At 29.0% G+C, this 23,759-nt stretch overlaps 1 protein-coding gene and 1 long non-coding RNA gene across 2 annotated transcripts in view; both read right to left on the bottom strand.

The window, feature by feature from the left end:
• Positions 1-23,759, bottom strand: part of LOC107451545 (dual specificity calcium/calmodulin-dependent 3',5'-cyclic nucleotide phosphodiesterase 1) — a 600,146-nt gene that overhangs the window by 533,222 nt on the left and 43,165 nt on the right. The window lies entirely within an intron of this gene.
• On the bottom strand, positions 12,431-20,531 carry LOC147803395 (uncharacterized). Its single transcript, XR_015429064.1, has 2 exons — positions 16,392-20,531; positions 12,431-12,579 (listed from the first exon to the last, which is right to left on the bottom strand). It is a non-coding gene; the product is annotated as an uncharacterized LOC147803395 (long non-coding RNA).

Below are 23,759 nucleotides of genomic sequence, written 5' to 3' on the forward strand. Positions count from 1 at the left end.
AACCCTTTCTCGCCGACTGTTACAAATACGTGCCAGCATAAAATCGTATCAACCAAGGTAAAAAGATAAAACTGGTAATCAAAGTAATTCTTTAGCATTTTTTTTGTGGCCAGAGTTATAATTGTTTGATTCATTTAATTCACCATTACTTTGTTCAAAATAAAACTATTTAGTTATACTTTGAATTAACATTGATTATATATATGATTAAACTAACAATAATTAAAGTAAAAGCAAAGTAAGTCTGTCAAATTAGAAACGACTACATATAAGTTACCGTTTTTTATTTAATTGCATCCTGATTCTGATTTTGTACGAATGCTTTTCTGAATCACCCGTCCCCAAGGGGTTAAGGATAAAAAAATTTTATAAGGTGCGTAATAAAATTCAAGCAAATGACGGATACACACTTCCAACGCCAGAGAATCTAATCTAATTCTAATCTAATCTAATTAATAGAAATCTCGTGGATTTTTTTAAAGCATTAATACCTTTAAGAGTAAAACCTTTAGATCAGAAATTTGAAAACTATTTTTGCTTCAGTTTCATTCTAAAAAATAAACGCACCCTTGCCAGCACGTAGTTGAAGATTTATTCGATATGTACAGTTCAAAATCGTGATTCCTAGTCCTAGTGGTGCAATTTATCTGGGCACCTGGTCCAGAAAACGGGTCCAATCCCATTCATTGTGAACTTAAGCTCGGTGTCTGATGAGTCTTTACGGTCAGCAGGCAGTGAGCTTGCTGTATATACACTTCAATATCACTTTACTTAACCCGTTTTGTCCCGAATTTATATATTCAAATGATATAAAACTGTTAGAGCATTCAAAAAGTCTTTGATCGATCAAAAAGTACTTGCTCCTTATAATTCTAGATCTAATCAGAAATACCTAAATCATTCTGGTATCTGAGAATCTTTTAATTCACCCAGATAAATAAAAATTCTGAAAAAAGTTTCCCATCACAATGAATGTTTTTGAGAAAAGGAACTGCCCTAAATATATGACGCTAGGCGTTAACCGGTTAAGCAACTAAATATAAATGGAAATAATGAAAGCAGCTGGTTCTAAACTGGGTTTGCTTCTAAAACTTTTTTTGTAGTGGTAGATGCGTGAAAATGTGTCAGCATTTTATTTTTTAAAGTTTATATAAAATTACAAATTATATATAAGACATAAATTAAATTTAAAAGTGGTACTCTTATATTTCTTTACAAAATTGCTTATGTTATTAAATCTGACACCTTTTAGTGGAAATTTAGTTGGATATTTTACTCAAAGAGACGTAGTAGTTATTGTGTTTTAATTGAATTAAGATTATTACATATATATTTAAATAATTTTATGATATATTAAAGTTCTAGTAAGCACGATTTAATGTGCTGGGGAAAATTTAATCTTGTTTGCATACTTAGCCCTTTGCACTTCGAATCTTTTAAATGCTGTTTGAACCAATGTAAACGATAATTCATTTAAAATACATAGGACAGAATTTCTTTAAAATTCTAAAATTCACATGGTTGTTTATTTGTAAAGTATAAAAAGTTTTAACTTTAGAGTTGTGACTGTAGATAGCGCCTAAGAGGCTATATCAGAGTGGCAAAAGGTTAATTGTAATGTATGATGACTGGAAACAGAATTACAAGAAGTCTATTAAAAAGTAAATGTAACTTATTAACTGTTTAATAATTGTAGAACAGTTGATAGGCTATATACAGTCAATTCGCTATAACTCGAAGTTCGATAACTCGAATATTACTATAACTGGATTTTTTTATGAGGGCCCGACCCTTTTATCTTCAATTTCATGTTAATTATTCTCGATTACTCGAATTTTACTCCCTTTAACTCGATTTTTTTTTGGATCTTTTAAAGCAAGAAAAAAAACCTAAGAGCTGATATCTTGCCCCTTCCTTTGCAACAAACACACACAATGTCTTTCGTGGAGAAGCTAAAGCTGTCCCTCTTGAAGTATGTGAACAGTGGTTAAATGAAACGTCACCAAATTTACTTCAAGCATACAGTTCAATATTGATGAAATTCAATATTGATGAAGATGATGATTCAGTTCAATATTGATGAAATGATGCTTTCAATATTGATGAAATGGGTTTATTTTTTAAATGTCTTTCAAATAAGACTATGATGTTTAAGGATAAAAACTGCTCAGGGGGTAAAATGAGCATGAAACATTTGACTGTCCTAGTTGAAGGAAATGCGTCTCGGACAGAGAAATTGCCCTTAGTTGTTATCGGAAAATACCGAAATCCCCGATGTTTCAAGAATGTAAAAACGTATCCTTTGGATTACAAGTCTAACAAAAAGTTTTGGCTGAAATCAGTTTTATTTGAAGACTATGTAAGAAAATTGGATCGGAAATTCTTCGCTAAAAAAAGAAAAGTGATACTCTTTATGGATAAATGCACAACGCATAGTGATCTACCTAATTTGAATGCAGTAAACTTGCAGTTTCTCCCGCCAAACACAACAGCAAAGTTGCAACCGATGGACCAGGGTATCATAAAGTGCTTCAAACAGTCTTATCGTAAATGGCTTGTCAGAAAAATGATCTTAAATATTGTAAGCATTTAGAAGATTTGTAATTAATAAATAAGCATTACTTGAATAATCCGACAATATTTTGAAAGTCCAAAACCGAAACTAACGGTAAGTCGAACTTCCGATATGTCGAAGTGTTTCGTCAGTCCTATCAGATTCGAGTTATCGCGAATTCACTGTATACCGTTATAAATGCGTTTATCAAAAAATTTTGTAAAATGAGTTGAACACTACGTTCTCAAAATAAGTTGAATATATTTCAATTAATAAACATGTTAATTCACAAGTTGCTTTAAGTAACAAAAATTTATTATTATATAGGTGTGTAAGCAAAAATTATAGATCTAGTATTGTAAGATATGAAATAAAGAAGCCTTGCAAAAACATATTTTCTTTTCGAGTAAAACTTTCCGAAAATTTTTTTAATATTCAAGGAAAAGTTTAGTAATTTTTTATTAAAACATAAAAATTTTGTACGAAATTATAATTTTATGTTACATGTAACAAACGTGCCTTACATAAGCCCAAGCGCAATCTTATGAATTTAAAAACTAAAGTATTAGATATTTAATATATGTATTAGAAAAATTAATACAGTGTTTAAGTCAAAAAGAATTTTTTTTTTCGTTATTTTAAATCAGAAACTGAAAAATGAATAATTTTAGAAACGACTTTTTAAATAGGAAAACTATAACGGGATAATTTTTAAAAGTCGAGAAATGAAATATTTTTATCGTAATAAGAAAATTCTTTCTAAGGCACGAAAAAATTTAATGAAGATAAAAGAATGTAGAGTCAAGAGGACAAAATACTTTTTTTTTGCTAGCTCTTTTGAAAACTCAAATAACTTTAGAGTTGCGAAAAGTGTTATATTAAAAAACAAGACTTCCACTAATAAGTTTAAGTTTTTTTTTTCGTCGGGAAAACAGCATTATTTCTTACTTTAGTTAATTAACGAAAACCGTCTGGTCGTAAAAAGTAAGTTAAGGTTACGAAATTTAACGCTGGTTGTTATTTTTTTTTTAAAGTATTTCTCGTAAAATTAAAATAGATTAATGAAAATGAAATATTTCATGATAAAAAAAAACGCGTAATGAAAATGACGTTGATTTTTAATTTCCACTTTATTAGTAAATATGATAAGATATATACATACATTTTAAATGTTTTCTTGATTCTTTACTATTTACTTACTTTCAGGAAAAATATGTTAATGATGAAATTCAGGGTTTATTTTGTTTTACCCCTTAAACGTAGTGCTAATTTCTTTCTTGTCTATTGAGGTTGTATACTAGAGGCAATAAAATCATGATTAAACTTAAAAACTATCTAAAAGAAAAATCTTTAAATGTATGCGTTAAAAATAGCCGTTATTTATTGTGTTTTCGTAAGCGGTTAGCCGGAAATTGTCAAACAATCTGAAAAATCAACGAAATAATAAAAGCGGAAAATACATATTATTTATTACATTATACTCATTAAACTATTTTTTTTCTCATCAAATTTTAATGTTTGTTAAAAATTTTACCGACAGATGGTGCTACTGAACTATGTATTTCCCAAGCAAACAAACATTTCTAGCAACGCGGTGATGTAATCTGACGACAGAATTATCAATTAGAATGGTGTGCTATGGAGCAAGAAAATATAGTTCTATAATTCTTCTCTGTAATCGGCAACAGCTATTGAGGGATTTGTCAACTAATTTTGAAACATGGTATGAATAAATTCTGCGATTAATTGACTATATTCTATAACTTCTATTCTAATAATTTAAACTGGAAAAGAGCATGCAAATACGTTGCCTAAATTGATGAAAAAGTTTCATAAACTTTCTTTGGTTAAGCATTTTTATATTAATAAAATAAGTTTAACTTATCTAGAAGATGATTGAGACAGAAATATAAATTTTAACTGTTAAATATGGTGTAAAACAGGGGTTTCTAACTTACATGAGGTCGGGGGCCACAATTGAAAACACAAATCAAATGGCGGGCCACAACTTCATCAAAATTTTATGAAGGACTCTTTTATGTTTGAAAGAACATTAAATATTACAGTCAGATTTTTACCAAGTTGCACAAAACAAAAGTATTGAATTGCAAATTAAAATAAGAATTAGTTTTTTTAAAATATTTAATTGTTATTAATAATATTTTTAAAAATATTAAATAAATAATAAAAATTCGGGCTACAATAACTTTAATGTGCACCTATTTTTTAAACAATTAATGTGCAACAGATATCTAATTGTTAAGATATAAAACTTTAAAAAATTTGGTATTAAAACTTACATAGTTCCACACAAAATGTTCAATGAGAAAATTGAGGTTTGTCTGCTGCAACCACCAGAGAATATATATTTACATTTTAAATTTACAAATGTGTGTGTAAATATTTTCGTCCAAAATGAGTGGTTCCTAAAAGTTAAATCGGAGAATTTCTTCGAGAAAATTTCTGATACACACATGCTAAATTATATTCACAAAATGCAAAAAAAAAATGAAATAAAAAAGAGCAACGTACACAATTATTTTTATTATTTTTGTATTTGAATATATATTTTCTAGGATGCAAAATCAGAGAAATAAATTTTTTTGCATGTTAAATTTCACAGAAACGAAGAAATTAGGTTTCTTTCAACGAATGAAAAGTATTTTAAACCCATACAGATTTCTTACGAAAATTGTCGGCAAAAAAATTTTCAAGAAATATATTTTAGTTCACGGGCCACAAAAAAAAAGCTTCGCGGGCCGGATGCGGCCCCTGGATCACCAGTTGGAAACCACTGGTGTAAAACAAAATTACAACAAAATTAGGGTAAATTTTCAAAAATTTTGTCGAAACCAGAGTTTTCGTTCCTTAAAAATATCTCAATGATTATTAGGTTGCTGTTTTGAGGATAATATTCTTTCATTGCAGAAATGATGTTCGTGCCATTAAATTTCTTTATCAGAAAGAAATGAAGGAAAACAACAGATAGCAATAGGAACAAAATTTAAAATTCTGAATTTTTTTCAATATTATCTTGTTGAAAATGATGAATGATTCATTTTCTTTAAATTTTGAAATTCTGGAAGAGACGTATCCACCAAAAAATAGTGCGTGTAGTCCCTTCGCGCGGAATAAGTGAAACTTCGTAATGTAGAAATGAAAGTAGGAAGGAGTAGAAATTGATTTTTAGTGAAATCATATTGTTTCTTCAAGATAACTTTATTAACATTGCTTACAATTCACAATTGATCGCATCTTCTAATTATCATTTTCGAGTGGAGAAATATCCAAATCTATAACATTTACAATGGGATTATGATAACTAAAGTAAGATACGAAATGTTTGAGTTCTATTTTTTCAATATTTCTTGCAAAAACTGCATCAATGGTAGTTCCCCCTTTGGTTGTTGGATCATTCCTACCATTTATCATTTCCAATCCAAATTTGTCTTTAACACGTTCACGCCTGGAAAAGTGAAAATACTGGTAGAAGAACTATTTCAATATTAGATAATATTCGGGAGGAGTTAATCTATTCTAAACAATAACAATTCACTGTAAGGAAATTTATCACAGCGAAGAAGCAATTCAATATAAAAATTGCATTCGTTAAAAACAATTGGTAGTTATGGATTTTTATTATTCCCGGAAAAAAACTGAAAAATGAAATTTATTGTTACTAGTTTTTACTCCGGTGCGCTGCCAAGATGAAACAATCTAGCGTGACCCACTGGTGGGTCACCCCGGCGCGAAGGTGTTAAGGAAGGTTAATAATGTTTCAGCTTCAGGTAACGAGAAATTCACATTAAAATCTCCTGCAAGGATCACAGGCCACCGCCAAAAAAAGTCGCCAGCGGAAATGAATATTTTAAGATAACCCATTGACTAATTCAAAAGAGGAATGCATAATTTTACTAAGTTGCTAGGCAACCAAGCTCTGACTGTAAAACAGGTATACTACGCGCATGAGTTCGAGTGCCACGCATTCAGCGTTAAAAGTTTAACGCAACTTTGTTGGAAGTCGCATTAGAAGTTTCACTTCAATAAAGTGGGGCTCACGAGATATTTTTGGCTCATCTAACAAAATCAATCAGTATGCCAAGAAGTTTAATACGCCGAATGCAAAAGCATTGAGTGCAAAAAAGAAAAAAAAAGCTAGCTGCTGTTGAGCATCATACGTAGATCTTATTAACGCTTTGCCACAGAGGCATTCTCATTGCGTGCATCGACAAACTCCCCAAAGGATTTGCACCACTCAAATTCGAAAAATATTTTTCGGTTGAACTTTCGGTTTCAAACATCAAATACAATAGCAATTCTGAAACCTGACCAAGCGCTTCCTCACGTTGACCATCAAACTGCATACAGTCACGCATAGTTTAGAGCAAGCTGCTCCTTATAATTTCCATTAGTTTTATTTTCACAAGCAAGGAGCTTGAACTTTGAAATCAGCCAGCACAAAGTGTTCTGCTGAACACAAAATGTTTTTTTAAAATCATGATGGATGGGATAGGGGACGTTGCGCGGCCTAGGTGCCCAGTTAAGTTAGCACGTTCACGCCGGGGTGAACCACCGGTGGGTCATGCTAGATTGTCTCATCTTGGCAGAGCACCGGGATAAAAACTGGTAAAAATAAATTTCATTTTTTAGTTTTTTTCCAGGAATAATAAAAATCCATAACTACCAATTGTTTTTAAAGGATGCAATTTTTATATTGAATCGTTTCTTCGCCGTGATAAATTTCCTTACAGTGGACTGTTATTGTTGAGAATAGACTAACTCCTCCCGAATATTATCTAATATTGAAATAGTTCTTCTACAAGTATTTTCTCCTTTCCCGTACCAGTATTTTCACTTTTCCCGGCGTGAACGTGTTAAATAAAGAAGAAGGATATTCAGGGATGTTAAATGCAACTGCATTCCTCAAAATTTTATCTTTGCAAACTTTTGTAGCGATTTAGGTAGTAAAACTTGTAGATTAAGGATAATTACTTCTACTCTTTATAAGTATCACTTCGAGATAACTGCATTAAAGTTGCATTTTTATTATGATTAGGATTCTTAAGATGTAGTAGTAGAAAAAAGTTAGTTAAAATAAAAAATACAAAACTAAATATGTCTAAGATTTTGTTACTACTTGAAAATATTTTTTTCAAAGCAGAGCAAATTGAAATCTCTGGTTTTAAGTAGAACAAAAGTTCGGTAAAAATTCTATTTGATTTGAAAATTTCTGTTTTAGTTTAGAACAAGTTGAAAAACTATTTTGCACAAACCTCAAATGTTGAAGAAAAAAATACGCCATGCATTTAACAACATAAAGAAAGGAAAATTGTTTGGGGCGAAAAATCATTGAGGTGATTTCAGAAATCAATTGAGTGACGATAATTAGAGGGTAAAAAGATATAAAAATAAATCTAAACAAACCATAAAAAAGACAAAGTATTAATTCAAACTTTTCCTATGCCTTCAATAGAATGATGAGGAGCAAAAATTATTATCATAAACACTCCTTCTGTAAAATGATAAAGTACTTTATGCATAAACTCATATAATTGAAGAGATAGTCGAGAGTTAAATATAATATCCATTTATATAAATTCCACTTTTTCTATAAATACTTAACGTTACTATTACAGAGATGCCAACTTGCTCCGGACAGCAAATATATGTTTTAAAGTGATAGTTTATCAATTGTGATTTATGTGCGTGACATTCAATTTAGTATATTTTTATCCACCACTATTTCTAAATAATTTGTAGGCTTATATAATTCACTACTTTATGGTACTTGTATCATGCTATACCTTTTAAAAGAGCAAGCAAAAATAGTCAAATATTTGCAAAATTTACTTCGTAGATATTTACCGTTTTTTTTTTATTATTTTGGCTTGTCCGGAACAGTTGGCATCTCTGCTATTATAATACAAAAACCAAAATAATACACGCTTAGTTAACTTCTATCTACCACTTTTGTTTTTAAAATTGTTTCAATATATCTTTTTGTTTCACGGGAGTTTAATATCGGTATGCAAGTTCAATAAACTATTTAAAATAAATAGCAGCCATCTATTATAGTGGTAGCTATGACATGATTATTAACATCTCATTGATTTAGGCTTTAATAGGAAAAAGCGGAATTGGGTATAATATTAAAAAAAACACAACTACTTCCACTTAGTAGGAATAAAATTTACCATGACGCAATGCTAAATTCTATGCCACTATCCACATAAATCAATTATTAATCAAAAATCGAATATCAATTACTTTTCTTCATAATGCAATAAAATCTGGCGAGCAGCTATTTAAACGATCAAACACTTCGTTTGTTTATTTGTGGCTTGAAGTTAGGCTCGCAGAAAATGCCGTTCATGGGTTAAATTTAGTAGGAATAACACAACCTGTGACGTAGGCTATAGTATACCCAATTGCCCAAAATGGACGGCAATTACAAGGGCAGTTTCACTTAACTTAGGTATTCGCCTGGTAAGACTTGTGCTGTTCAGCTCATCAGCGTCCGGATAAAAGTTTGATCTTAAATATTCTTAAATTAACATAATAGAAAATTTAACCCAATCTCTGCTAACACTGGTAAAATAGTCATTGCATAGGACGTTAAATGAAAAACGGAACAGCTAGAATAACTTTTAATCTAATGATCGGATCTAACACTTGAAAATATTTATTCGCTGTCCGGTGCAAGTTGGCATCTCTGTGTACATAAATAAAACTATTTTTGTGCGTTCTGTATTGCATTAATTTCTTCAAACCATTTTAGTAACGATAATAATATGAAGAAAAAAAAGAAAGCATTACTCGAATTATGTGTTTCTAATAATTTTAGCTTCGCCGGTCACCAGTGACCCCTGTGGAGCTACGAACAAACTCAGTGCCGGTCACCGGTGACCCCATGGCATTCAACGTGTTTAAGAATTTCTAATAAATGCTCTGAATTTTTCACGGTGCTCACGTGCGTTAATTGGAAGCATATATGCCACCTTCTTACAGGTCGTTGTGAATGATTTTACACATCGGGCACAAAATAAAATAAGTAAGAAGAATTTAAAAAAAAAACGTTAACCTAATTATGTTAGTTTAATAAATAGATCTCGGAAATGCTATTTAACACGACAATTTAAGAAACTGGTAGTAAGAACATAGCGAATTTTCCTTTCTTTCTACAAAATCAAACTTTGACACTACATGTACTTAACTCACATTATAAGCTATGCATAGAAATATTATAAAATATGGTCCCTTTTTCCTTGAGATATGCTTAAATTAAGAGTGAAAATCTTTTACCGGAAAGTATTTGCTCCATCTGAGTATTCGATATTTTTAAAACCTTTCAAAATAGCAGAAAAATAAAATTATAATGAAATATATACGTAACAGCGTTATCTAAAAGATATTTATTGAAAGTGTGCGTTTGCGCATTTTCGGTCGAAAATCTCGACAAGTTTAGTTGAATTAATAGAATCTATGCAGTAATGCCAACTGCTCCGCTTTCCGCAAACCTTTTAAGAAATTGGTAGAGAATTAAAAAGTTAAACTTGTAAAATAAGGACGATTCCTCGCAAAAATTGTTACCTCGAGATTACAACTATCATCCGTTCGTTCGTTGTAGTGGAACTGGGCGTATGAGGCCAATACGGCCCTTTTCCCATTCAATCTGAAATTAGACTAGGAAACATACATAACAAAAATAAAGCTTTGATCGCGAAATTTTTAATGAACGTGTTAATGAGCGTTGTTAATGAGCGTGAACGTGTTAATGAAGTCGTGTTTAATATACTTTTAAAACAATTTTATTAATTTTTAAATTTTGATGGGAAGCTATTCTCCCACCTGTTAGTTGCTTACCGGCCAACTTTAACTTTCGTTAAAAAGATTTTACGAACTGGTAGCAAAACAAAAATTAAGTTTGGAAGAAATTTCTAGAAAAAAAATTATAAGACATCTATAAGCATGATTAGCTATCAAATAGATCTCGTCTACATAATTTTTTTTAAAATTATTAATTCATCCTGATAGATAAATTTTTTTCTCAAAAATTTAAACTTTAAGATTGAATGCGCAACGGAAGTTCAAAATGAAGAAAATTACGAAAAGAAAATTAAAAACATATGAAAAAAAAATAAAATAAAAAAATTACAAACAACTGGGGGTAAAAAAAAGATATAATTTTTTAAAAAAAATCCGGAAAATAAAAGATATAATCTTTTTATCAGCCCATACGATTATATCCGCAAAAAGAGTGCTTTCTGATATTGTATCAATATAGCCAAAGCAAAATATATTATTACAATAGTGTGGGAGCACTCAAAAAAAATTTTTACAAAAATTACAACAAATAAAATCGAACACAATAAGTAAAAATAACACTTAAACTTTTCTTCGTGTTTTTTTTGTATTTATTTATTTTGTTTTATATATATATATATATATATATATATATATATATATATATATATATATATATATATATATATATATATATATATATATATATATATATATATATATATATATATATATACCCATGCAGCAGAGATAAGTATTAATTACGTGAAAATAACGTTAAAATGCCACAAGGTTTAGAGCAAAAAAACGTTTATTTAAAACGTTTTATTTCCGTTTCGAGTGGTAGTCTCGAATTAGGTAAAAAAGCGTTTATATTTGGGCTGTTTTTAACGTAAAAATGACGGATTTTTGCCGTTATTTTGACTAAGGTGAATTTCGTATACCAATTTTTAACGTATTTTTTACGTTTTTTTCACCAAACTATTTACGTATATTTTTGGTTCTATAAATTCGTTATTTTCACCAAGAATATTTACGTGTTTTTAACGCTTATTTTTATTAAAATAACGTACATTTTACGTTATTTTAACCAAAATACAAACGTATTTTATACATACTATTTACGTATTATTAACGCTTATTTTGAGCTTTATTTACGCATTATTAACGCTTATATATCAATATTTTTAACGCTTATTTTGAGCTAGGTGAATTGATAAATTTTTCGCGAAAATTTAACTAAATTAATTTCAATTTATCGTAATTTTAACCGAATTGTTAACAATAGCATATTTTAAGTTTTTTTTTTTTAACTAAGAAGGAAAGAAACCATTCCGTATTTTAATGTTTACGCTGCACTAATTACACTAAAAAATATAGCATTTACTTTTTATTTAAAAAAAAACTTTTAATTCTTTTCGAACTAAAACTAAAATAACGGAAAATAGCCGATATTCATGTTTTTTTTTTTAGAATCCTAGAAAAAGCTTTTGTTTTTAATCTCACACTTTCTGTAAATTTTTACAATTCAAATTATAACTCAACGAATATGGAATGCAAATCTTTCTACCTCTTCACAGCAGCATACTAGTTTATTTATGAAGTTTCATGTCCCTCAGGAATTTTTTACATTTTTCATTCCTAAAAGTTTGTAATACAAAGAATTGGTAGAAGAAAAAATTACTCAATACTTACATGATTTTCCAAACCCATATGGAAAAAAAATATTTTTTTTTTAGTTTAAATTAATAATTAAGAAATCTACTGCTGTCCTGAAGTCCATGTTTCCAAATTGCTTGCTGGAAATTATCTACTCATCTAGAATGCTTTTGGGTTCATTATTTTTTTTTAAATGCATATATTTTAATTTTTAGCTTGAAAAATTTGACTAAAATTTACTTTAACACACACACGAAGTAAAAAAAAAAAAATATTAACCAAATTTACCTTTTGATTTGTTTACTTACTAAAATTACAATTTTTCTAAGTCTTATGCTCGTAAAACTAAAATTTTTAATCCAGAAGAGCAGTTAACTAAATAATTTTAAATACAGAAAAAAACATTAAATCAAATAAGATTTATTAAGTTTTATTTATTTTACAACTATCATACAATATATTTACAATATATAGATTTACAATTATAACACATCGCCACAGATCTGAAACATTCGTAACTTCTTCCATCCCGCTGTTACTATCACCTCTTCACTGCAATGTTCCTGGAAAACAAATAAATATTTTAGCATATGAAAAAAAAATATACCGGACAATAATATTAAATTGTTACAACAAACAGTAGATTTCTAAAACGAAGCAATACTGACTAGATAAAATACAGTTAAATAAAAAATTTTAAAAAAATATTAAAACTGTTTATTATTTTCATGGAATTTCTACTAAGTATCTATCGATTGAGTACATCCAAATACTTAGATATAAGAAAATCTATTTTACAAATTTTAGTCACATATTACACAACAAAATTACATACATATACAGCACAAATCTGAATTAGAATATTTCATAATTTTTTTTTATCCTAACTAAATCTTACATTGAAGCCAGCAGTAAGTTATAAACAAAACATAAAATTATTTTTCGTGTGGCTTTGAGGAGAACTCCTCCAGAGTTTTAGTCTGGTGCTGTTGGCTGCTTTGGTAACAAGTAAGAGCACATTTCTAATAGGGGAACAATGAAGGAATAAAGGTGTCAATTGGTTTACCCACGCTGACCTAAAATCAAGACAAAACTATTCACAAAACACTCCTATTTGAAATTACTTTTCCTCATAACCGCAGTACTTGCCACGACATGTGCCCATTGTCAGGTAAAGTACTCCTAAAAGCTGCCCTGTACTTTCTGTTTATTTACTTATCATCAGAATTTTATTTTCCTCTCTCATTCTTTTCATTTTTTTATTGCTCCTTGGCTGCAATTTTCATTCCTCTTCAGAATATTTTGCAAGAACTTTGTAGTTCAGAAACACAATTCGATTAGTTTCAGTTACGTAATTTTTAATTTCTCATTTATTAAAACAGTAAAAATACTATGCCTTTTAACACTAACAGTATCTTTAATATACAAAAGGAGTAATTTTAACAAATTCAGTAATTTGTTAAACTATATATTATTTAGTTCAAGTGAAGAATTACATTTTACAATTGCCTCTGTTAAAGCTTTTTTAAACAAAAAATGGTTATTTTGAAAATTCTTTAATTTCTGTAAAATCGCTGCTAAAACGTAACTCCAAAATACATTAGAAAGCTGTTTGGTGATATAGAAATTCATTTCCACAATGGAATTCTTAGTAATGGTGGGAAAAATAGGAAGGGTGGGAAAAATAGGTTCTGTGTTCCTTGACCCTAGTGTGTTACAATCAGGTTGCTTGGGGGCAGTAAAAACTTTATTTGTTTAAACCACTTAAAAAGGACTGGATAAAAAAATTTCAAAAACAAAAATTTCACACACAAAACACAGTTTTTGGAGAAATATTTTAATAAATATTTCTTCGAAAAATGTGATTAAATGAAAGGAACACAATGGTGTTAGTTAATTGTAGCAACATGACAGAATGTTTGGAGTAATGCAGTATAGCAATTTTGGACTGTAAAAACAATTCGGAGGAACAGCCTTAAACTTAAAATTGTTTCAAAAAATAATAATTTTATGCTTGGAACTAATTAGAAATTATCTTTTTTAATGCTGCATATATATATATATATGAGCAAAACAAAATTACCAACTTTCCACACCCTTGCAAAAAAATAAAATAAAAATTTTTTTGAACAAGTATAGAGCAGATATATCAAAAATTTTTTTAACTTATTTAAAGATGTGAAAACAAATATATATTTTTTTGTCAAACTGTAATTCATATAGTTTGTAGTAGTGATAATTTCCATTGCATGAACTACTTAACTTACAAGTTTTCTGCAATATTAGACATTTAACGTAAATTTTACTTAATAGTTTTTGTTAAAATAAAAAGTTGGAACATAAGTATGCTAAATGTATGCAGTAAAATGCAAGAAAATATAATAAATTAATGAAAACTAGTCAGTCTAACTCTTTTAGAGAAAAGTAAGCATTTTTTGCAACCTTGATATACACAATGAATCGTGTTTCAAAGCATTTTAATCATTAATACTTCAACACCAAATAATAAACACAAAAACATTCACTTGGAAAAATAAGATATTTAAATAAAAGATGTTTTCAAACAGTATGAAATCAAAAAATTTTTCATTTAATGTAAGCATAATAATATAGTGCAGAAGTTATTGAAAAAAAAAAACTTTATAAAAATAAAGTGATAATATCATAGACAGATATATCATATAAATAGAAAATATCATATGTATAGTCATAGATATAAAATCATTGATTAAAGTTAACAATATTGAAAGTTCAATTTCTAATATGCAGAATTGTAGAAAACTGCAGATGTACACAAAAAAAAAATATATATATATAAACATATATACAATTGGCTTATTTTAATTAAAACAAGGATAATTTGAAATCTTGTGGCAGAATGTTTTTGAGCTATCTGCGACTAAACTCTCCAGCACTAAGATCTAATTGCAAAATACTTTTAATACAAACAAACATATATGTTGCTAATTTAAAATGGCAAATATGCTGTGTTAACAAAAAATAATAATAATGATTTTCTTAATTTAACACGAAATAATTTTTTTTCAATATTATGGGTGATATTCTCACATTTTGTTGGTAGGAAGACACACACTTTATTAGCTTCTTCGCATTTTGTAAATAATCATCACAATAAAAAAATATTAAATATCATGAAATCCGTAGTAGCAATTGCCCCCCCCCCCCCAAAAAAAAATATATGATGTAATTACGTAAATTGGACTCCTCAAAAGCGTGTTACACTTTGAAATCAGGTTGTAATAAATAATATCGTATAAAAAATATCTGATTTAAAATTTAAGGAGAAATCAACATCTATAACATCTAAAAATTCAATAGAATTTTTAAAAAAAAAAATAGATAGCCTTAAAAAATAGATACTCAAATGCTCGATTCGAGTTTTCCATATTGTTTAAATATATCAAGATGGTTAAGAGCCAAATGAAAATCAATATCAATAACTGCCGAAAATACTATCAAAACATTACGTCGATTTATGATACTATCGGTGAAAATTGAGCGTGTCAAAAACTGATTATCTAAATGCATGATTCAAATATTGCATGTTCAAATATTTCTGTAAAAAAGAAAAGTAATATTTTCTTCTTTTCAAGAGAAAAATCTTTCTGCAAGAGATCTGTAAAATTTTGCAACAATGTCGCCGTTTCGCTGCGATTCTGCCACGGAGATTTGAAATACTGAGCAATATGCATAAATCTTAATTCCCCGAGAATTTCTAATTGATGTTGTTTATTCATTTTATAATTCATTTTAATGTTTGCCAAATGTTTGGTTTGAGTAGCCTTAGCCTTTGAGGAATTCATCAATCTGCATAATCGCTGAAGAATTCTCAAAAGCAAAATAGAAGTTTCAGAATTTGTTTGAACTTATGGAGGACTATGAATAAAAAGACTAATTTAATGCAGATAAAACACTTTTTTTTTTAAGTGTCAGTGAAATAAAACATTGGAACAGCAAAAATAGTGGTGGTAAAAACAGTAACAGTTTACCATTCTACTTGATACTAACGATGAAACTTACACCAGAAACTTCTATCATAAATTAGTTGAATAGTGCAAAGGCTGATGATTGTGCATGAAATAATTAGGATTCTACAGTACATGGAAAATATATTTACAATATATGATAATTCATTTTAAGAGACAAATTTTTGAGTACTTTTATTTGTTGTTATTGAAGCATGGGCAGCCTATGTAAACAATGTTTAATTACTTTTTTTAATATCAGCAAAAGTAAATGAAATAATTTTTAACAATTGATTTGATCATGTTTATAATTTCACGAATTTTTTTACCCATTTTTAAGCACAAGAAAAAAGGAAACAATTCAAATACAGTTATTTCTTCAGACATACTTAATTCAGGTACCTTCAAATGAGACTTGATGGAGGTTCATTCTCAAAGCTAGATCCTTTTCAAAGATCTTCCTCAGAAGTACATCAATAGATTATGAAAAAGAAAATTCATTCAGTTAATACGTTCAAAAACATAGAAATAATTCAAACATATTTTGTTTTGTTTATACGGGCACATTTATTATTCAGAACTAGAGAAGTAAGGAGTAATGGTTTGGCAGAATGTTAGCTAAAAAAAATGGTGAAATGCAGAATATATTTTTATAGCAATATTTTAAAAAAAAAAAAATCATTAATAAATATTTTTTACGAATAAATAAGTTTATTTATTATTGGAAATTACTCCATGCTTATCTATATTAGTGGAATGGGCTAAAGGGAAAACAAAAAACTAAACCAGAAATACTTAATAAAGTTATGAAGTAAAATAGAAAGAGAAAAAAAATTATCATAATTGTTACAACAAAACTTCCATGCTAAGAATAATATTTTTTGTAAAGCAGTATCCATAAAGCAACATTAACTAAAATATAATCTATTAGAAATATGTTATTAAAATGCTGTGTTATCTTAAAAATGCTAAAAAAAACAAAAGATTATATACAAATGTAAAACAGAAAAATCTATTTTAATTCTCAAAATGAAATTTTAAAGCTTTACATCTCAGTCTTTCCAATTATCATATTTTCCAGATAAGAATAAAGACAATAGAAACATTCTTAATTACTGTGTCATACAGTTAATAAAAACAAAGTTTTTTAGAAATGTAAAAAGCTAGGTAAAAACCAAGACAAAAATTGTTTAAAAGAAAAATTTAGCAATAAAAATTTCAATTGAACTTTTTCACCTAGCAAGGGTCTGTCTAGGTTTTTCTGATAGGTACCTATTTTATGAAAATTTAGACATAATTTGTGAAAAATTAAAAACTACATTAAAAAATCAACACAAAAATATGGATTTATCGTTTCTTAAGGAATACAAAAATAAAATTATAAGAAAAAGTATTTTGTGAAACTAATGTTTTTTCTAAAGTTGAATTTGTGAAGGTACACTGCTAAACGGTAGTAAATTTGGCCTTGACAGACCTCTGCCTAGGCATATTTTTAGAATACAGTGACTATAAAAGAATTAAAAAAGTTTTAAACAGCAATGTAAATTTAAATAAAAGCTTGAATAAGAATAATTCTAAAGATAATTTAATATTGAAAATTACTGCAATTATTTTCCATATCGTTTTAGCTGATAAATTTCAAAAACTGTTTCAAAAATAAGAAGAAAAATTTCCAGTAAATGTTCAACTGGGTGTTTTTTTTTCTTTTTAAAGATATCATGTTGCAAAATAAATAGTCAAAAAACTATTTTGTCCATGTGAGATTTTCTCTTGCAATAGCTTGTTAAGATGATACTTCCACGACATTTTGGTTGAAGAACCATCTGCTATAGACTCTTGTAAAATTTACACCAATCAAGCGTGTTTAACCCTTGGTTCTTTAAAAAGGTAAAGTTAAAAGAAAATGCCACTACTCAACTTTTTTAAAAATGCAACAACTAATAGTTTTTATACTTTATAAGACAATAGTAGGTAAGTAGATAAGACAGCTCAAATTAATAACAATATGATAGGACTGTTTCACACATAACACTTGTCTCGTCTCATTTGCTAATAAAAATGCCATCTCGTACTGAGTAGGCAAAACAGTAAAAAAAATGCCCGTATCATGATCTGCCGGTGAATAATCACTATATCTTCTAAGCAACTTGCACGCAGCAACCAGGAGGAACTAAAAATAATTAACGAACGGAGATCAACTTGAAGAGTATAACTCGTAGCTACCTTTCGCACACCTTTACATATTCTTTTAAAAAGTTAGCAGTTAGAAATCTATTTGGTGCCTGGACGATAGCAGTTGGCATAACTGCTCACAATACAGAAGTAACCCTAATAGGGAATTAAAAGTTTAATGAGTATTTCTATGTTGTTACCTATGGATAAATATTTATAAACTTCCAGCGGTCCACGAAAAATTAAGAAAATATCTCAGAATGGGAGTAACTCAGAGAATATAAGTTGAAGCAACCCTCAGGAAAACTTCTACATACTTCTTTTAAAAATTTTTGCAAAGTACAAAATATATATATTTTTTTTGTTTCAACATTTTTAGTTGGCACAATCTAGTTCAAATAGGGAAACATCCCCTTTTATTTGATTCATAAAATCAGGGGAGATCTCTATAAAAGGAACAATGGCAGAATAATCAGCACGTCTTGGCAACTTCTGGTATCGGAGAAACTGAAAGAAAGTTAAAAAATCACAGAAAGGGACCAACTCGAAAGATATAACTCGTAACCATTTGGCAAACATTCATGTTTTTTTCAAAAAAAATTTCAAGTTTATATCTATTTGGTAGCTTGGCTATTGTAGTTAGTGTGACAGGTTAATATATGGAAATATCCCCTAAAATTAGTGAAACAGAAAAATTTACATTATAAATCTAGCTAAAATTCTTTTCCACTCCGGAAAATTAGTTTATCATCACCTGTGGCAGAATAATCAACAGGTCTTGGTAACTTCCAGTGGCTATCATCACACTGAAAACAAAACATGGGAAGAAACTCAACAGGGTATATCTTGTAGCCACTACCCCCTGGCAAACCTCTACAAGTTTTCTTTTATAAATGTATGCAAGTTTGAAATCCACAATAGTAGGCGCAGCAAATCACAGAAGGAAAATATCCCCTCTACTCATATTTTGGTGTGTAAAGTCAACCATGATTAATGACATTTAAGTATTATCTTCAGAATAATGCTTATAATTGTTACTTTTTGTTAATTGTTATTTATTATAGCAACAAAATTTGTCAGGTGAATAAAATAATGCAGCATTAATTTAATAATTTTGATAATTAAAGCTTTAAAATAGAATTTTTTTTTACATAAGATCGCAACTAGTTTAACTCAGTATTTCAGATTAATATTCCTTGATTAAGCTTAGGTACCATCAGAAAACTTTCCAAAAATTCATGATTTTATTAAAAATATCTTAACTGCATAACAATCGTATATAACGGGTCTGTATTTCGTCTCTTTACATTAAGCACAGTAAATGAGATTCAACAAATTCTCTTGCTTTTTTCCAAAATCGTTACGTTTTGTCATAGTTTGTTAAACTTCGCAAATGATAGGCTTAGAATATTTGTGTTTATTTCAAGCAGAATTAACTACAATAATTATTTACTTTTTTTGACAGTGAAGCATTATAATGAATTAACATTCTAAAATAGTAATAATTAAAGTAAGGAATAAAAGAACTTACCATTGAATTCGGCGTATGTAAACACACGCGTGCAACAATGTAAATAAATGTAGGGGTAGCTAGTGTAGGGGTAGCAATCCTTTTGTAGAACTTGCTCCCACGGAAAAGGAGTGAAAAGTTGAAACTTAGTATCGTTTTATCCACTTGTAAAACAAAAACTCAAATAACTGAAAGCAATGTGGAGAGAACTTTTGAATCTATATTGTTAATCAATTTTTTCTCTATTTTTGATTTTTCTTCTTATTTTTCTTATTATTATTCTAATTAAACCTGGAATAAAATGCTACATTGTAGAATAACTTTCATATAATATTTTTAAAAAAGTTAAATAAAACTGTCAAGCTTTTTTTTTAAAAAATTATTACTATTTTACCTGATGACTTAAAGAAAAATGGAATTATATTGTTATGTAATGTTATTTTCATTACAGAGATATAATAGTATTTTATTTTTACTAGTATAATATTATTTGAATAGCTTGTACATAAAAAAACTCGATTTTAATGCTTTTTATAATTTTCATGAATTCATAAAAATTGCTGTTTTATGCTCTGGAAATGTAAAATTATTATAACAATAATTTATTATTAAAAGATAAACATGAATAAATATTATAAATTAAGATCACTGATTCGTAAGACATACAAGATTATTTAAAATACGTGATTATTTATTTTAAAACTTTACACTTTTTTGCTTCCTCTAACCAGGAACTTCATATCCAATCGTTAGGAATTAGAGGATCGTACTATAGTAATTTAACTAAATGAGACATTAATTATGTTATATTTTAAAACTGTAAAACTAACAATTTACATTGATTTTTTTTGTGCATCATATATGCTGATCAATGAACCATAAATTGTATGATTTCCATTTAATCCGAAATGAGAGTAAGAAATATATTTGTAGCGTATCTACCACTACAAAATTACAACTACAATTTACTAGTATATAAGACATGTTAACTCGACTCTATGTTGGGGTACCTTTTCATAGATGACGGTTGACATGGTCTGTAACTACTTCCCCCACATTGGTGGCCACGGACGTGATATGAACACGCCTACCTTGGCAAAAACGCCCACTTTGATCTGGATACGCCTACATCGGCAGTAACGCCTACTTCGTTGGATGGTCCACATTGAACAGTTGACTTGCTACTTGTGACTGCATCATTATCCACCTCCTCACGCTGTTGCTACTCAGTCTCATCCCGATCACACACAACGTTGGCTTGCATACACTCGACTGCTAACGGCAACACAGGAGCGACTACAACCGTGAAGTTAATACACCTCTCACATTCAGCACTCAAAAAAATACGGTGATCTTAATACAGCTCTCCCGGCTTCGCACAAAACAGCAATGAATCAACTAGTGGCATCCATTCATCGAATTCTATCATAGCTATAATTCTGGTGGGGGAGTACTGTAGCGTATCTACCACTACAAAATTACAACTACAATTTACTAGTATATAAGACATGTTAACTCGACTCTATGTTGGGGTACCTTTTCATAGATGACGGTTGACATGGTCTGTAACTACTTCCCCCACATATTGTAGAATACATTCTACTTTAGGTCTTCCATCAAATCAAAAAGATTTAATCTAACTACATCCACCAATGTAAAAGTTTTATCGATTAACATAATATGGGATCAACATGTACATTTATTTATCTCTGGTTAATTTTAATTATTATATCATGATTATATGTTATTTCTCAAATTTCGTGCTTATTTTTTGTTTTTCTCGTCTGCGTAGGTGAAGATTTTACATACATTAATTGGCATGCATAAAGGCATGGTCTCACGATTTAGGTATCATTTTTAGTTGTTGGTGATGACCGTGTTAAAAATAATAGTTTGAAAAAATTCATAAAATACTTATTACATAAAAAAATACACATTTAAATAAAAAGCACCTTTTAAATCACGATTTCATTTGGAGAAAAGAAAAAAAAAGAGGTAATATCATGCATTTGAAAACTTGATTATAACAATAAGGGTAAAAAAGGGTGTCAAGTTGTTAACATTTCTAGTGAATCAAGTTATTTTCATATAATATATTAAAAATTTTATATTTAATTTCAGCTGGAAGGATCCATTTTCGTTAAACGTTCCGTTTCCCTCTTCAGTGCTTTAGATAAAAAAAAAAAAGTAAATTCTTATGAATCTGTTTTTTCGCTTGCTGATATTTGTCTTCATTTTAAAAGCAATGTATGTATACATTAAAAAGATTTTGTTGAAATTTTATTCCCAGATAACACAGTGTAAACAGATAATGTGTCAACGAATTAATGAAGGTAGGAGTTTTAGTTACGTCGCACTAGAGCTGTACATTAGGCTTATCATCCATTTAGACTTAAATCTGAAGGGGTAGGAAATTTTCTCCAGATCCCTGTACATTTGGCACAGTAATGCGATCGACCACAGGCCTCTCGATTCCACAGATTTTAATAGCACATATATCGCATGTACTCGGTGGTGTCGAGGATCGAGCACCGCCCCCGTCAAGGACTAGAATGGCCCTTAAAACCCCTATTAACCGGGAACTAAGCCTAAATGAAAAAATCTTGGTCAAAAAACAAAGAAAAAATTTGTCGCACTGATGTCAAAATATGAAAAAAACAAATATTTAATTTCTCTCTACTTTTTTTTCTTGCTGTTGTTGTTAATTTACGTCGCACTAGAGCTGCACAATGGGCTATTGGCGACGGTCTGGGAAACATCCCGGAGGATGATCCGAAGACATGCCATCACAATTTTGATCCTCTGCGGAGGGGATGGCACCCCCGCTTCGGTAGCCCGACGACGTGCGCGCGAAGTCGAGCACTTTACGGTAGCACAGTTTAACGAGGACCAATACCGCACACCCTCGGTCCCTACGCAGCCTGATCCAAGTGGCACCAGCACACTGACCGCAGCCAGTGATGTTTGACTTCTGTGATCTGTTGGGAACCGTGTCTTAACGATCAGTCCACTGCGGGACCTTTTTTTTCTTCTTAAAGGTGGTTTTTTTTTCTTTTTTTTTTTTTCTTTTAGGATCTATGTATTAGCATTGCAAAATTTAGGTCTTAACTTCAATTTTTGAGGAACTTTCTCTTTTCCTTACTTAATTCTTTTTTATTTATATGATCTAAATAATTAAAAACAATTTATTTAACTTCATTAACTATTTAAAACCTTCCAAGCATTGTGTCCCTAGGTAAATTTTACTAAAATTCCCTGTTATGTAACATTATTGCCCGATATGATAAAAAAAAAAAAAAAAAAAAAAAAACAGACTATTCAATGCAAGAAAGCCTAAAACTGACAGCTCGGAAAAATAAACCGAACTAACGCTCTAACTATTTTTAAAAGTACTTCAATTTCACATACACAAAAACTCACTCATAAATAATATTTTGCAAAGAAATAAAGAATTATCATTACTTGCTCTTATAAAAAAAATTATTTTTCTGACATTACAACAAAACTTACAATTATTATTTATATTTTATGCTATTTTATATTATTTTTTATATTTTATAAATTTATATTATTTTTTATATTTTATAAATTTATATTATTTTTTACTATATATGATTTTCATAAATAATTTACTTATTGCAATTAAGATTTTATAATTAAGCAATTTCCAGATTATAAAATTCAAGACTCAAAGCAAAATTTAATAAATTTGTAAAAACGTTGTTGTGTGTAAAAACGTCTTTTAATAACAACCAATATTTTAAAACTTCCCACACTAAATTTTATTACGAAAACTAATTATGAGAATTATCTTTTTACCTGTTATTTGATATGTATTTTTTTTTTCATTAATAAATATTATATACATTAAAGAATCAAGATTGATAAATTTTTCAAAATACTTTAATTCTATTTTTACAATTTATGAAGTTTTTGGAAGGAAAAAAAAATTAAATCAGTATTTTAAAATAAAGTAAATGTCTCTTTCATGCAGTAAGAACATGGAATTTAAAAGTAGACACATTTCTTAGCAATTATTTTGAAAAAACTTATATACGGTAAGCGATTATTGCAA

This window comes from Parasteatoda tepidariorum, chromosome 9 (assembly GCF_982258835.1).
Source record: "Parasteatoda tepidariorum strain Cologne lab strain chromosome 9, Ptep-v5.0, whole genome shotgun sequence".
Lineage (NCBI taxonomy): Eukaryota > Metazoa > Arthropoda > Arachnida > Araneae > Theridiidae > Parasteatoda > Parasteatoda tepidariorum.